The sequence below is a fragment of the Glandiceps talaboti genome, chromosome 9 (genome assembly GCF_964340395.1).
Source record: "Glandiceps talaboti chromosome 9, keGlaTala1.1, whole genome shotgun sequence".
Classification (NCBI taxonomy): domain Eukaryota; kingdom Metazoa; phylum Hemichordata; class Enteropneusta; family Spengelidae; genus Glandiceps; species Glandiceps talaboti.
Genome location: NC_135557.1, coordinates 9340718 through 9356251, shown reverse-complemented (window position 1 = coordinate 9356251; position 15534 = coordinate 9340718). Strand labels below are relative to the sequence as shown.

Here is a 15534-nt window from a genome sequence, read left to right as displayed (position 1 = left end):
CAAAGCAGACTTTCTGGCTATACAACTCGCCATTCGTCACGGTATAATATCTACCACCGTCACATTTAACGAATCACTACAGACATGCTAAAGAGAGTACCTGGCCCTGTCAATGAGCTCAGAGAAGTCGGCTACATAGTAGAGAAAATATGTAATTCTCTTTCCCAAACGTTACAGCATCTGGTGAGTCTCCAGGTTGACTAACGAATTCTAGAAAACCCTCTTTTTATACATTAATTGCCACACAAAATTGGGTCAACAGAGTACAAAATACCTCGTATGGTTGAGGGTTGTATCCCATGTTTCGGAATAGCGGGTAAATATACCCAATGTGACTTATCGACATGTTTGAAGGTTACCTTTTATGTGACTTCTAATGTTACTGGTGCACAACTCAACGAAGTCATTACTGGAGGTAAGCTCAGAAAACAACCTAACGCTACATACTTAGCATAGGATAATGTTCGACCGCCCCATAGACCCCAACCAAACAGTGTTAGGTCCCCCTAAACTTAAAACATAACAAAACTATCCAAATCAACACACACACACAACTTAATTCATATGTCATAAATAATGATGTTGCTGTAATCAAATATATTTCACATCTATCCAATATCTAACTCTAAATCTGGTTCTTTGTTTGCCCGTCTATCTATATGTCTCTCACTCAGATAAGAAATTGACTAATAGAGGAGAAATGGGACGTGGATGGACAGAGAATAGAGCAGGGATTAGGGAGGGAATGTGAAAGGCTGATGGGGAGGAATAGGGGTTGGTGGGGATGGAAGGAGAGGTTTTTCAATTTTTCTCCTACATCTAGCTCGTGAGATTTGTTGTCTTTTTCAGGCACGTATTATTCGATCAATACCATAAAGAAAATCGTATTGATACATTTCGGCGTCATGTCATAAATAGTATTTTATGATGATTTAAACCTTTAACTCTAGGCTCTGTATTCGGTAAGCCGACATGTGTATGATATTATTGTTGATGGTATAACAAATATGTGCTCATTGAAATAGATGTGGAAATTAGACCAAAATAACACGTCAAAGGAAACAGCATTTCAATATCATGCAAATTCATAATGGCTCATGAAATGACATCGTTTCATATACTAGAATTTCTGAAGTAGATAATGTGCTACTAAAAATCCACAGTAACTGAAATCAGCCCGGAGTAATTGTTTCGGAAATGTGAAAAACTAGAGTTTTAAAACTCGAAGGTAAAAAGGTGACTTGGTATTCAATAAAATACTTGATTGTTGCAAGATAACATAATAATAAAAGTTATTTTAAAGATGACCACCATATGCTTGACTACGGACAATTTAAATACTCGTTACAAATGTCAAACTTGTACCCTGTGTGTCCTATTTGTTTACCAAGAGAGCTTATTCGAATCCCTGTTTCACCAGTGATAGCCCACTGGGTCCAAACCTACATATATCTGTTTAGTAAGTATGGGGCAATCGGGGATCTCTGCAAGGTTAATGCCACGCACCCTGATGATTTATGCTTAATAAGTAGAACGTACAGAAAGTACGTTTCAGACTAACTGTCATTTTCATTTGGAACTATACAAGAGAGAAGTTTGGAACCTCAGTGATATAGGTCTAGTTTATGTATTTACAAAGCCGACTTTTTCGCTATACAACTCGCAATTCGTATAGTGTCTACCACCGTTACATTTAACGAATAACTACAGACATGCTGACGAGAGTAGCTTGCCGGGTCAATGAGCTCAGAGAAGTCGGCTACATAGTAGAGAAAATATGTAATTCTCTTTCCCAAACGTTACAGCATCTGGTGAGTCTCCAGGTTGACGAACGAATTCTAGAAAATCATTCTTTTTATACATTAATTAGCATAACAGAAATATCCAAATCAACACACACACACACACACACGCACACACACACACACACACACACACATATATATATATATATATATATATATATATATATATATATATATATATATATATATATATATATATATATATATATATATACCAATTCAGTGTAAGAGTAGTCTGTAAGGTACGCCGTGACGGTGCGCCCTCAAACATCGGCCAACCTCTAACAGAGAGGAGGCCGGTGAGGGCGAAACGTCACGACGTATCTTACAGTCTAGTGTAAGAGGTAAGTCATACATTTCCGTTAAAATTTAGTCGTCCGAAGATCGCATTCAATCGTGAAACTCTGAGTAACGGCTCCGTACCATAACTTGTGTATTTTGTATATATATATATATATATATATATATATATATATATATATATATATATATATATATATATATATATATATATATATATATATATATATATATATATATATCAGGTTTAACAACCACAAGTCTTCATTTAAACTTGATCACAAGAAGAAAGACACTGCACTCAGTAAATACATTTGGCACCTAAAAGACAGCAACATTAATTACGACGTACACTGGTCAGTTCTCAAGCAGGCTTCCTCATACTCTAACGTTACCAAACGATGTCAACTATGCCTCTGGGAAAAATATTTTATTATAACTGCCGACAAATCAACGAACTTGAACAGCAGAACTGAATTAATCAGTAAATGCCGGCACGCTAACAAGTTCTTACTTAATAATACGTAACCTTTGTTGTCAATCTTTTTGTGTACACACAGCCATCAGTGAACATACACAAGTTATGTACATAATGCAGGATGTATAGCTAACGAATACTATTAAACCACACTATTACACCTGACGATCCTTCGGGTGAAACGGTCCGTAGTGTAATTCCACTATGTAATATCAGACTCGTCTTCTTTCATTTTTATGTATGATAGCTCTCCAAGGTGATCGAGCACTCTACTTGGCGAAAGAAGAATGAAATTATATATATATATATATATTATATATATATATATATATATATATATATATATATATATATATATTCAGCTTAATTAATATCTCACAGGTTATGATGCTGTTATGAACTATATTTCATATCTATCCTGTGTCTATCTGTCTGCTTGTTTGTTTGCCTGTCTACCTATTAACTCTCACTGAAATAAGAAATTGACTAATAGAGGGGAAATGGGGCATGAATGGATAGCGAATAGAGGAGGGAGTAGGGAGGGAATGTGAAAGGCTGATGGAGAGAAATGAAGGTTGGAGGGGATGGAAGGAGAGGTTTTTCTCCTACATCTTGTGTCATTTGTGATCTTTTTAAGGCACGTATTATTCGATCAATACCATAAAGAAAATCGTATTGATACATTTCAGCGTCATCTCATAAATATTATTAATGATGATGTAAACTTTTCAAAATATTATTTCATCACTAGACTCTGTCTTCGATGAGCTGACATGTGTATGACATTGTTGATGGTATAACAAATATGTTGTCATTGAATTAGATGTCGAAATTAGACCAAAATAACACATCAAAGGAAACAGCATTTCAATTTCATGCAGATTCATAATGGCTCATGGAATGACATCGTATCATGTACAGGAATTTCCAAAGTAGACAATGTGCTTCTAAAAATCCTGAGTAACTGAAATCAAGCTGGAATAATGGTTTCGGAAATGTGAAATACTAGAGATTTAAAACTCAAAGGTAAAAAGTTAGTTGTTATTCAATAAAATACTTGATGGTTGCAGGATAAAATAATGTTGTTAATTTAAAGATGACAACCAGTTGTACTGTATGCGTGCTATGTGTTTACCGAGAGAGCTTAATTTAATCCCAGTTTCACCAGCACCCTGACGAACTATACATAATAAGTAGAACGTACAGAAAGTACGTTTCTGTCACTTTCATTTGGAACTGTACAAGAGAGAAGTTTGGTACCTTAGTTATATAGGTCTAGTTTTGTATTTACAAAGCAGACTTTCTGGCTATACAACTCGTCGCAATTCGTATAGTATCTACCACCGTTATTTTTAAGGAATAACTACAGACATGCTAACGAGATTAGCTTGTCGGGTCAATAAGCTCAGAGAAGTCGGCTACATAGTCGAGAAAGTATGACTTGAATTGGAATCCAAAGGGTGATTTGACTGGTTCTGTCAATGCACAAATATGACGTTTGACATACCACGGGGGGGGGGGGGAGACGTTGCCTCAGTACATAAATGTGGCCAAACGGCTACCTTGTTGTAAATGTACGTGAATTATACGTGCACTATCTCATGTACACCACCACAAAACATTAAACGGCCAATCGCCATCGTACTTATCGGACTATATTCAGGCTATGAGAATCCTCACAGACTTAGTTCCTCCGACAAATGTCTTCTCCACGACATCAAATATAAACTCATGTCATTTGGTGGGCGTGCCTTTTCGCGTGTAGCACCACGCCTCTGGAACACTTTCCCACTTGAAATACGTCAACCCCCCCCCCCCCAGTTTGTTCTTTTAGGAAGAACCTTAAACAATATCTTTTCAACAGAGCTTTCAAAATGTATACGTAATTGTACAGCGCCTCTCAACTTTACTTACCATTGGATACTGGCGCTTTGTACTTAACTTGATTGATTGACTGATTGATTGATTGTTTGATTGATTGATTGATTGCTTGATTGATTGATTGATTGATTGATTGATTTACTGACCTCATGAGCCTTACTTTCACTCACTGTAAGTGTATATAACAATGACATATTATCTGTTCGAGTACAGACACCACAACTAAGAACATACATTGAATCACGCCGTAATAAATATTGAAATCACATCTTTCACGTACGTTCCCATTTTCCCCAAACAGATGATGGCACTGAGAAAAAAAGAAGAAAAGGTAAGAATAAGTGCCATGAAACAAGATACCAAGGTGGATAAAGAACGTGCTGTTCGTCAGTTGACCAAGGAATTGGTGAAGGTATTGAAGACATTTATTATATAAACCAGGGTAGAAACATACATATACCAGGTTCATTTAGTATCCGCTGCATCGCAGTATACAATCAAGATGTAATTGCACCTGTTTCCTAATATGTTCCATTCCTGTTCCAATGTGTAAAATGTCGAAATTTTTCACTTTTCTAGTCACGTAAACTTAACAATATCAATTGTGCTTCTGAAGAAATAGTTTAAAATATATAGTACCTTATATGGAAGCTGAAAGTCACTTTCTGCTTTTTTTCACAGAAAACCACCAGATTTGCTGCATTGAAATCGTTGTTCTTTCAAATTGAAACAAGGATGCCATTGTATGGGGGGGGGGGGGGTATCACTATTTTTCAATGTACCGGTGTTTGTTTAATTTCTTTGACGTCATATCTGAAGGATATGCTACTTTCGTAGCCATTTTAGAGTCAGTTGAATGCATGTTGCCATATAGAGACTTTCTTATAGATCGAGTGAATGTCACTAAATTCTACTACTTTTGTGACTAATGAACAGTTAGTTTAATATCCTTCAACAATATCTTTCTGTAATGTAATTATGCCAAGCCATTGTACGTCAGGTATATTTCCTGTCTGTTACATACTGAAATAGCATGCAGTTGTTAAATGTTCCAAAACCATGTCTTGTCAGAAATTTTTTCTTGAAAGTTTTAAAAATCTAAATTTTATCTTTTTACCAACCAATTAATATATAGTAAACTTCATTTTAAATGATATATAAGATGTTTAACTATATTTCATAGATATATTATATAATTTCATAATTAATGGTTTCAATATATTCAATATATTCAATATATTCAAGCTGTAAAAACATAAATGTATATCATGAAACTTATATAGACTATGTATTTCTTACCTCTTCGAAATTCGCTATCTAAATCTGACGGTTTATTGTATATTCTACAACACACCTATCGCAACTTAACTTTTAAACATTTAAGAGAATAGCTGAGAATACTGTACTGTTGTTGACCATATGTGAAAAATAATATCCGACGAGCATACAACTTTTATATTTTACGGAACGACAAAATGGCGCCTGGAGATACAACTAACTGTAACAACTAAAGATATTGTTGACAAGGGAATTCATTTTAAATGACTTGCAAAGGCATTCGAAGAAATCGAAAATAAAATGGATAAAAGCGATGTATATTTGTCATCATTGGAGACTAACAGGAAACCAGGAAAGAATTTAGTGATCTCCAAATCAGCCCGAAGCTTCCAAACTTTGAAGACAAAATGCGTGAAGCGATTTCGTAGCCAATCGCAATTATTCCGGTCAGTTTCTCCAGCCTGGGATGGGGTTGGGGGTGGGGGTGGGGGTGGGTTCTTAAATCGAGCCGAGAAAAAGTCACTGACCCCTATCTGTAAAACCAAAAACAGACTGACCCCCCTATCATTTAATTCAAAACCATGGTGACCCCCTCATATGTAATATTCACGTGACAGGTATTTTTTCATTGTGACTCAGTGTCGACTACTTGATTGTCTGGCAAATACTTTACAAGATCCTGGAATACCACTATCATCATAATTATAATTCTTGACTACACAGGGTAAATATATTCTAAAAGGAGTTTAATAGCTTCTTCACAGTGAAAGGTCGGGGAAAAATCTCCAAGAGCGTATGCAATGTTTCGCCTGATCGATATTTATTGCGTTGATATTTATTGCGTTGCTAGGAAGGACGATGAAGCGCTCACTCATAATCATATGAAGACAGGGTACCTATACCGGGTATGAAACTGCTCTTAAAAAGTCTGGGGACGTACGTTACCGGTATACCGATGGGAGGGGGGGGGGGGGGACTTTTTACCGAGCATCACAAAGAATGCAAAATGTAACCTAAATTGGAGATTTCATAAGGACAATGTAGGGGTGTGAAATGGAATCCTAATTCCATGAACAAAAACCGAATTAGGATGTTACAGTGCATCAAACAGTGCATTTCCCCTGAAATGACAATAGTGCCCTCAAGTGTCAGCCATTCAAAGAAAACTAAAGGCTGGGCATACGCAGCGTACTTCCTTCGACGAAATGGATGCAAAGAAACTACATATATACAACATATATAAGCACACTCAAACACTCAAATATAGAACACAACACAATTACTTAATCAATAAAGAAATCTTAAACTTTATTTCCGTATTCAAAATACAACTCAAACTCTTCATTTATCCACTTAATGAAATAGCATTGATAGTCCCAACAAAGGTAAATTGTAAATCCTGTATACCCACCAACTGTATGATGGTTGAATTATTTCTTAGGTAAGTTTCGCAATATATGCTGATCAAATCAAATGTCTTCTAGGAAACAACAATGTTCATGATAAAAAAACGACCCAAATCATGGGTTAAATACTCAACAGTCTTTACAAAAAGACAGCAATCAACAGTTCGTGAAGTCTTCAAATAGTCCATTGGTCTTCAAGTGACAAGTACTACTCCTGTTGCTTTCTGTAAGAGCAGAGAAAGTTCCATATAAATTACCATTATTTGGTTTGGGTACTGGGTGGGATTGTTATATCTTATGTCGGTTTTTGTAAATCGAATTAGGATTCCATTTCACACACCTACAGTGTGCTTATGAAATCTCCAATTCCATATCACAAAAAAAAAACGAATTAACTTCAAAAGGAAAACGCACAAATAAAACGGAACAAAGACGATTTGGAGAATAGAAGCCGAAGAAACAACTTAATATTGTATGGGGTAAAACAAGAAAGTTCAAATGAAAGCGGGACAGATTCAGAAGAGAAAGTACAAGAAGTACTCAGAAACGAGCTTGAAATATCAGAAAACATCGAGTTCGAAAGGTGTCATCGTCTTCCACGTGCGCCTCCAGTCCGCGGAACGAGGCCAATCATAGCCATGTTATCGAGGTTCAAGGACAAAAGTAAAATCCTTGCAAATGCTAACAAATTACGTAACTCAAATATCAGTATTGGAGAAGATCATTCCAAAAGAATTCGTGATATCCGTTCCAAATTTTCACAGTTCCACAAAGCTTTATTAGATGAAGACAATTCAGTAAAGGCTATGATAAACTGGTTTGTACCAAGGAAAATGGCAGGAAGACGGAATACAAAGTCAATGAAACTACAGGTGAAATAGTGGAGACTCGCAGTCTGTACACTTCGTTATAGGGGTGTGGCCAAGGTCCACAGAAGACGGTCATCTCTTTTCTAGTTTGGAACGTGAGAGGTTTGAAAACAAAACGAAATAATCAAGACTTTATTGATTTTTGTAAAAGTTATGACGTTGTTGGTTTGACTGAAACATTTTGTACCGAAATTGACGATGTTAATTTTTTAGAGAATTATAAAGTGTTCAGATTTCATGCCTCCCGACGAAGTCACAGAGGACGTCCCAGTGGAGGAACTGCAATTTATATTAGTGAAAGAATTATTAACAAAGTCGAGGAAGTTCATAGTTGTTTAGAGAATTGTCTTTTTGTGCGTTTTCGTAAATCGCTTTTTTCTTTTAAAAGAGACGTTATTTTTGGTTGTTGTTATGTGAAACCTGATGTCTCTTTAGATAAACTTGATTCAATTGAATGTAAGTTGATCGATCTACGTAGTTCATACCCCCAATCTGTGCTTATGCTTGGAGGCGACTTTAACGCCAGAACAGGTACGCGAGATGATTTTATAATTGATGATTCGGTAGATTATCTGCCTTTAGAAAATATTGACTACCAAGCTGATGTCTTCCAAATTTCACGTAATGCTAAAGATGTTGTCGTAAATGAAGCTGGCAAGAATTTTCTTCAACTTTGTAAAGGTTTTGATCTGCATATTTTAAACGGCAGGTTGTATGATGACAAAGAAGGGAATGTAACGTGTTACTTTTAATGATAGCAGTGTAGTTGACTATATCATCGCGTCATGTGAGCTATTTAGCTATGTTAATTACTTCAATGTCATTCCTAGAGCCGAATCGGATCACTTTCCTCTCACCTGTCACTTGCAATGTGAAAATATTCCTACCCAGAGTCAGAGAAGGCAACACACGGAACCAAATAACTATGTACGGTATCGATGGTCTGATAATTATGGCACATCTTTTACTCAGAATTTGGCATCTGTCGAAGTGCAACAGCTATTGCAAGAGGCTAAAGATGCAATGCCAAGTATTAGTAGAAATATATTCAAATTAAATGATACCTTAAAGATGGCAGGCACTGACGCTCGTTGCCGCCTGAACAAAACACAGTTAAATCAGCCCTCCTGGTTTCGAAACCCATGTAAAGAGGCAAAACGATTTATGTACCAAAAATAAAAATGTTTCAGGAAAGATGGATCAACCCGCTCATTGAATGAGTATATGGAAGCAAAGAAAACATTTAAGTGAACATGCAAGGAAGCAAAGAGTAATTATCAAAAACAAATCAGAGATCAATTATTTGAGGCCTCTTCCGCACAGGGTCTAGAGACTTATGGTCAATCCTGAAAAGAATGGTTCAAAGGGAAAATAATTCTGTTGAGGATATCGGTATTGAAGCATGGTATGAGCATTTTCGTAATTTGTTTAACTCGTCATCCGGTTCTCACGGGGATGACATTTTTCTGAATTTAGTCAATGGTGAAATTAACGCATATGTTAGTGATTCTGATGAACATATTGAACCAGGTTTAGACTTTTCTCATCTTATTAACTCAATAATTACAGAAGAAGAAATTCTTCAAAGTCTTAGAAAGTTAAAAAATGGGAAGTCTCCTGGCCCCGATGGAATACCAAGTGAGTTCTATAAATTTTCTGCTGATGTCATTTGACCTCTTTTAACAGAATTATTCAACTTTATTTTAGACTCTGGCATGTTTCCCTCTGAGTGGACAAATCTATAATCATTCCACTCTTCAAAAGTGGTGCAAAAAGCGAATCGGTGTAAACAATTACAGAGGTATTTCCCTTTTGAATTCTTTGGATAAGATTTTCACTTCGATTTTAAATCAACGTCTTGCCAAATGGTCCGAGGAGACAAATGTCTAATCAGATTGTCAAGCCGGTTTCAGGTCAGGTCACAGTACAGTTGATAACATTTTTGTTTTGTATTCTGTAATTCAAAAATTCCTAAGTACAAGACATGGGAAATTTTACTGTCTCTTTGTAGACTTTTCCAAAGCTTTTGATAGGGTGAACCATTCTCTTTTGTTGTACAGGCTTAAATCTCTTGGGGTGAATGGGAAAATGTTTTTAATTCTGAACTCCATGTACAGCCAGGTAAAAGTGTGTGTTAGATCTAGGAATGTTACATCAGATTATTTTGAATGTCCTACTGGCGTAAGACAAGGTTGCGTGCTCAACCCTTTACTTTTTCATTTTTCATAGAAGAGTTACCCTCCATGCTGTCAAACGTTGGGAGAATGGGGATTCAGCTTACACAAGATATGTACGACCTTTTTATCTTTTTATATGCAGATGATATTGTTATATTTGCAGATTCTAGTCGACACTTACAGGCTCTAATTAACATTCTTTCCCAATTTTGCAACAAGTGGCGTATGAAAGTCACTATGGAAAAAACAAAAATCGTTATATTTCGCAAAGGGGGTCGTCGAACTATTTATGAAAACTGGGCCTTTAATGATATAAACATCGAGGTCGTGCCGTATTATAAATATCTTGGTCTTGTTTTGTCCTGTCGCAATGTATGGACTAAGGCTGTTACAACTCTGGCTGGTCAGGCCAACAAAGCCCTAAATAGTGTACTAAGCATTAGTAAACGACTCGACCATTTTCCATTTATTTGTCACTCTAAGATATTTGACTCCAAGATAATGCCAATACTATGTTATGAGGCTGAAATATGGGGCTTCCAGTATTATGACGTTATAGAAAAAATTCAAAGGAAGTGGTGTAGACGACTACTTTCAGTATCTAGTCATACACCAAAAGAAGCAGTGGTGGGGGAATGTGGACGTCTTCCAATTTTTGTGTCTACATTAAAACGTTGCATCAGTTATTGGTTAAAGCTCCTCCGCATGTCTCCAGACAGACTTCCAAGGCAAGCTTATATCATGTTATGTAACCTAGATGAACTTGGTAGGCATACGTGGGCTACATCAATCAAACATATTCTGTTCACATACGGGTTCGGGTATGCTTGGTTAGCACAAGCAGTTGGAAACGAAACAACTTTCTTAGATTTTTTCACCACCAGGGTGTCAGATGTTTGTAAAAAATGTGGTATGCTAAGATGGCTGGTAAGCCCAAACTACGTACTTATAGGTCTTTAAAAAGTTTACTTGAGCCAGAAAAATATTTATTTTTGAAGTGTAATATTAAATTCATTAGAACGTTCGCGCGATTTTGATGTTCATCACTACCATTAGCGATCAGAGAGGGACGTTACCAAGGCATTGTCTCGCAGCTCAGAGTATGTAAAATATGTAAATCTGGTGACATAGAAGATGAATACCATTTCTTTTTTATTTGCTGTACTTACAATTTGTTGAGAGCTGAGTATTTACCACCTTCTGTATATTTAGAACCAAACTTCAACAAATTCAAAAGATTAATGTGTACATCAGATGATGACTTACTGATTAATTTGTGTAAATTTGTTTTCCAAGCAATGAAATTGAATAAGTGCATGTTATTTTTGTTTCATGTTATGTACTCCTTTTGCATATGTATATGAATGAACAGATTTTAATGATAAGGTAAAAAGTCTGTTTTATCCTACAATGATGCAATATTATAACTATCCAGTATCTATGCATTTTATTACCAATGATCACAGTGTATCATATATGTCTATTTCAGGAATTCGTAAGGTTTCTGGTGACGAGAAGAATGTATTGAGGTTGAAGGAAGAGGAAATCATTTTCCATCTCGGAACACTGGAACCCATTGTAAATAATAGATTATTCTCGACATTCCCAGTCTAATCAGGTCTTTTTTTTTAAATTTCAGGCGTGTTCTATTGGGTTCTATTTGGTATGTGCGAATATTAGAACTTTTCACACGTATAACCATTAATCATGCGCGGTTGTCGTTCTGTTCCATAACATTAAGATATATTCAGGTGTTACCTAACATGTCTCACCGATAATACATTGATAAAGATTTTTTATTTGAAACGCCGGATTGTACATCTATTTTTACTGACTGACTTACAAGTTCCATATGCATTTCTATGTATGTATATGTGTGTATGTATGTATGTATGTATGTATGTATGTATGTATGTATGTATGTATGTGTGTGTATGTGTGTGTAGATGCCCATAACCATATGAACAACTCTAAGTAACATTATGTATGCATCAACTTCCGAGCATCAATGGATATTAAATCTCATGATGAAAATTGTATGTATACTGACAAATAAATTACACAGAGAGAGAGAAACACACACACACACACACACAAACACACGGGCATACAGAGATGTAGTCATTAGAGTCTTACATACATACATATATACATACATACATACATACATACATACATACATACATACATATATACATACATACATACATACATACATACATACATACATTTAATATTATACATACATACATAAACATACACGACTATTCCGCTGTTAACATGCCATTGAAACAAATAACCCTTTGTTGTCCAGGTTATATTATAGTAAAGAAAATTTGACGCAATCTCAGAAGCAATAGAGGCGAGGAAAAACAGCAATATATAAAGTGTCACTGCAGTATGGAAGTTATTAAAAGTATTGTGGTTATTTGTTCATGAACTGACTCAGAAGACGATTGAGGTAATATACCAGCTTTATTATGCGACATAAGTTCTATACCAGACTGAAAGTTAAAATACCAAAGTCTTATTATATCCCAAGAAAATGTCTGCCTGTATGTTATAGTATTGACTTTGAAGCAAATAAAACATATAGTTATAACTACTCTGGCTTTCATTAGATCCACACTACCAATCCTATGGAAATAATTAATACATAATCTTAGTAATACCAAAGTCTTATGATATCCCACGATGGTGTCTGTCTGTCTGTATGTCTGTCTGTCTGTGTCTGTCTGTTTAATAATATTAAAGGCAAATAAAATATGTAGTTATGACTACTTTGGCTTTCATTAGATTCATGCACTACCTATACTATGGAAAGAATGAATACATAATTATAGACATAATGCATAACTTTCTGTTTCTTTTTTCCAGGCGATATCTTGTCTCCATGTTTCACCTTCAGCTGCGCAACAACGTCGAGTGATTCCTTAGTCTAGGATACCTAGTAAACATAACAAATAAAGAAGACTTTAAATGATTATGTATTATTATTATTATTATTATTATTATTATTATCATCATCATCATTAATATTATTACAAGTGTAGGAACTTAATATTATAATACAAATCAGACAGTTAAATGTTAAAAGTTATCTGGCAAATGTATGACAATAAATGCCAAAAACCTCGGCTGAAAATGTGAAACCAAATTGTTTGCAAAACTGATAATGTTCGCCAAGATAACAATGATACACATTAACTGATAGTGTTTTAAACATTTCCATAGGTTTGAGAAAAACAAGTTTTTGCGGACCGCTTACCCCACCCCAAGACTTTTCATGTCCCATCCTGCAAATGATCACACTATTCTTTTCATTCCCACCCTCTCCACACATTGAGCACGATAACACAACCCCCATCCCACATTCTGGATGTACAACTATAAGCTTATGGTACACTATTATTAAAGTAACACTGTCAGTGACAACCGATTGTGACTATTGCTTTTTTTAATAATGACATATAGAGATATGAAATATTAAACCATATGCATATGTTAAAGCCATGAAATATGTAAATATGGGCTTCAAGTTCAATACCTAAACTTTACTCTCATTGCATATGTTCAATGGTTCAGTACATGCATATACTGAGAAATATATTAAGGTAGACACAAAGATTCACTTAGCTATCTGCTTTGTGATTAAATACATGGTCTATTATAGTGTTGAAGTGAACCCAAAAAACTTTTGCAAGTGTATTATTTGCCCCTGTCTCCCCATCATCACACATACTAAAACATTCACAGTACATTTTGACTGTGGACTTACAATGCCAGTGATGCTCACTAACAAGTAGAAGTATACTACGCAAAAAACATGTAAGTAGCATTGTGTTGATGCATCCTTTGAGTTTAAATTTAAATTTAAATTTTATTTAAATTAAATTTAAATTCTGCTAATATTATGAAATCACAAAATATGTCCACCCCATCAAAGCAATAACAAGTACAATAGAAAAGGAAATAACGAATAAACATTAATGTCATGTTAATTACTAAAACAGATTCATCACAGCATTATGACAAATCTGTAATGTGGGTATGAGTATCACAAGTAGTAAATCATTGTACTTGTACACTTTTAACTTTTTGTTGTTGCAAACTTGTATCACTTGTACACCTATGGATATATCGGAACAGGTGTTTTATAATCAACTGTATATTTTAGTTAAAAACAAACATATGTAAATAATGCTGATGGTCTTTTCAGAGAACGTCCACTTCATCTGTCCCATCCACTCATCATCTAAAGATAATGCCATGAACAATAGAGTATTTGTAATTTTGGATACTAAGAAAAAAATACAGTTTTATTGTGTTTTCTTTGAAAAAAATAAACGCTTTAAGTACTCTGTCTCAATGGTGGGTTCATTGTTCATGCTAGATTTATTGTCATAAACATCTGGGTTAAAGTTATGTGTATTGGTTTATATTAAAATGACTAAATAGCAATATTTTTTATATTAACAAAAATATCCCAAAATCATCCGTCATTTTTCATGTTACCTGGTTGTACTTGTTTTGAAATAACTTTTCATTTTAAAGTTTTCACAAAAGTAGATAGCGTTAAAAATGACATAACAGTAGAGGCAGCAAATGAAGAGTTTGACAAAGCCTTTCAACCTGAAAAGGTACATTGTTACTAGACCCCTTGGTCGTGGTACAAGAACTTATTACCTCTAGCAAAATTATTAACAAAGAATTCTTTGTACTTAGTTTGCTATACAAGATATGAAGTTCAAAAGAAAACTTTACTCTGTTATAAATTTTCACTTCTATTTAGAATATTGTAAAATAATGACTGAACTATAATTTCACATATCATTATGCTTTAAACTGAGATTTTAATGTACTAAGCCAGGTCTTTTATCCCAGTAATTTGATTTGATGGTATTATTTTGTATTGTTTTGGCCTTTGTCACCAGCACACACCTTTGAAAAGACACTAAACAGTTGCCACTGCCATACACATATATCTAGGCATGTTTAAAAACATTATGTTTCCCTAGCAAATGCTCTCCTGTTTCATTTGTTTCACTTGTGTTACAATCGATATTACAATAGAAATATTTCCTACATTGTATTTTTTTTATATGTTATTGCATATAAATTTCCCCATATTTTGTATGGCAAGTGATGTTTGTAGAATGACTAATTCTTTTGAAAACCAATTTTACCGAATAGCCATAGCTAGGTGATTTTCAGACTAACATGTATTATTTTTCAAATCATTATAATTATATATTTTACCAAAACATTTTATTTTTTAAGCCTACCTTAGAAGTATGTTCCAATGGGACGTCTATACCTTTTTAGACAATTTATGTTACA

At 34.8% G+C, this 15534-nt stretch overlaps 1 protein-coding gene across 1 annotated transcript in view; it reads right to left on the bottom strand.

Annotated features, from left to right (window-relative positions):
* Positions 1-12656: 12656 nt before the first annotated feature.
* The window catches only part of LOC144440064 (uncharacterized), a 42250-nt gene continuing 39372 nt past the window's right edge, over positions 12657-15534 (bottom strand). The window contains exon 26 of the mRNA XM_078129307.1: positions 12657-13141. The gene's annotated coding sequence lies outside the window, so the exon portion shown is untranslated. The remainder of the gene's footprint in view (positions 13142-15534) is intronic.